The sequence below is a fragment of the Lactuca serriola genome, chromosome 5 (assembly GCF_051521515.1).
Source record: "Lactuca serriola cultivar US96UC23 chromosome 5, Lser_US96UC23_V15, whole genome shotgun sequence".
In the NCBI taxonomy this organism is placed as follows: domain Eukaryota; kingdom Viridiplantae; phylum Streptophyta; class Magnoliopsida; order Asterales; family Asteraceae; genus Lactuca; species Lactuca serriola.
Window position 1 is genome coordinate 241113836 of NC_136412.1, and position 2465 is coordinate 241116300.

Consider the following 2465-nt stretch of genomic DNA (forward strand, 5'->3'; position numbering starts at 1 on the left):
CTAACCGATCTCTAGCATAACAACCATCCTAAACAGGATGAATTCTAACATAGCAATAACATAACACACATCCTAAACCAGGATGAAGTCTATCATGGGAATAACAAAGCAACCATCCCAAACCAGGATGTAAATCATAAAGGGTCGGCCTTGGTTTCGTAGACCCTATCGATATAGTGAGGATAACTCACCTCGCAGATGTCGATTCGAAATGCAAACTCCAACTATCGGATCACTTGACACCGGCTCCACCACCTATAATCATAGCACAATATACTCATAAGTTCTTACTCTTATGAGACACCCCATAACCTCTTAGTAATTCCTGATCAAGGTCAAAATCCTTAGTCAAGGTCAATAGTCCATGTTGACCTCAACTCGCCGAGTACACTCAGCCACTCGCCGAGTACATGGAGCACATTCCAACTCGCCGAGTCATCGGAGTGACTCGTCGAGTTCCTTCGAATCCCAATGAATCCTTAAGGCCACCCGTCGAGTTTCCTCCTTGCAACTCAACGAGTACACACGCATGCATATCCTAGGGAAAAGCCATCCGACTCGTCGAGTTGTTCTTTAACTCGTCGAGTTTTATGGTGTTCTTCATCGGACTCGCCGAGTTGTTCATCCAACTCGCCGAGTTCAATGACCATCTTCATGTGACTCGCCGAGTCATCCTTGCGACTCGCCGAGTCCATCCAGTCCTCTTTCCATATAGGCTTGTTTTGAGCCATGCAACAGCTCCAAATCACAGATCCAAGCTTCTAGGGCATACTTACCACGTAAAGTTGCAAACTTTACGTGCATGCATGGTTATAAAGGCTCCAAATGTCTATTTTAAGTTCTTAATGGAGCTTCAAGTCCAAGAAGGACTTCAACCACAACCAATACAGCAACTTTATGACTCTAGTATCCAAGGAGGGTCCAGATCTGAAGTTACAACTTCAGATCTAGCCCATAGCTCATCATCCCAACTTGAAAATCCATAAAAAGCCCTAGAACTCAACAAAAGGGAAGAAAAGGAAGTAAGAATGGCACTTTGATACCTTCAAAAGATGCTAGCTGAGGCAAAACCCGTTTCCCACTCCTTTCTTGCTTCAATTTCCTTTGCACTCTTAGCTTCCTTCCTCCAAGATCCTCTTTTCCAAGCTTCAAACCCACACCAAGGCACACACACACGAATTTGGGTTTTAAGGGCTCTCAAAGACTGTAAGGAGGCCCAAAGGAGGCCGAGGCTCCTTTAAGTAGGGGTGCAAACCCTGGGATTTAGGGTTTCATCTGCCAGCTCCTACTCGCCGAGTCCCAATAGTGGACTCGCCGAGTAGGTCACTAAACACGTGTTCTCACCCCCTGCTACTCGACGAGTAGATCGACCAACTCGTCGAGTAGAGCTTCATTTAGAAACTCTTAATTAATTAATACCTGAGGATCAGGGCGTTACAGCAATGAAAAAGGGATGGCTTCATCAACAAAACGATTCTTTTTACTTTTTACCATTTCATGCCTATTATCTCCATCATATGGGTCTCATGAAAATAGTTGTTTATAAACCATTTGTATTCTTTTTGTAGAAAGATATAGCTGCACCTGTTAGACAAGATGGAGATAGGTCTAAAAGAAAGGATTCTTCTAACAAGAAGGCTTCTGCATCAAAAACAGCCATAAAACGTGTCAAACAGTAACCAAACTTTTTTCTCTCTTTTGATCCTTTCCCATCTTGATTATAGTTATCTATGCTCATGTAATTAGGTAAAACTATATATCTGGGAATTGGGATTCTAGAAATCAAGTTGTTCTTCATCTTTATGGCTCTAGAAATTAAGTAGAGTTGTTGTACATTTGTGGTTTGGTATCACATTAAACTGAAATTTTTGTACTTTAATGCATTTCTCACTATGGTTCTGAGAGTATATATAAAGCATTGTAAAATTTGTTGCTATTTTTTGTTTTTTTTAATAAAAGACTATGAAATGCCCTTCAACCCTCGCAACTCCAACACCCACAACGCGGGATACTTCCCTAGTTATTACTATGTTAGATAGGTCATGGTACATTATTATTTTAACTACAAAAAGCAAACCATAGTATAGAACAAGATTTGATAAGTAATAGTCAGCAAATTTGGATTCATTTATCAACAAAAAAAGGAAAAAATTCTTTCGCTTGAATTAATTTCAATAATTCTTTTAGTTGCATTAATCGGCGCAATTGATGTAGTTCATCAATAATAACTTTTTAGAACCGGAAAAAACATTGTTATTAGCTATTACATGCATTTTCTTTTTTCTATTTTTTATATAAAATACATATTTTTTCTTAGTAGTAGTTGATCTATTTTCAATATATTTCTTTATTTCATTACTCATTATATTTTATGTTTAGATTGTTGTTCATATTGAAATGAATCGAGATTGATAAGGAATTAGTTAATGATGCTCGACATAAATTTGTTTTGAGTGCTATTTATT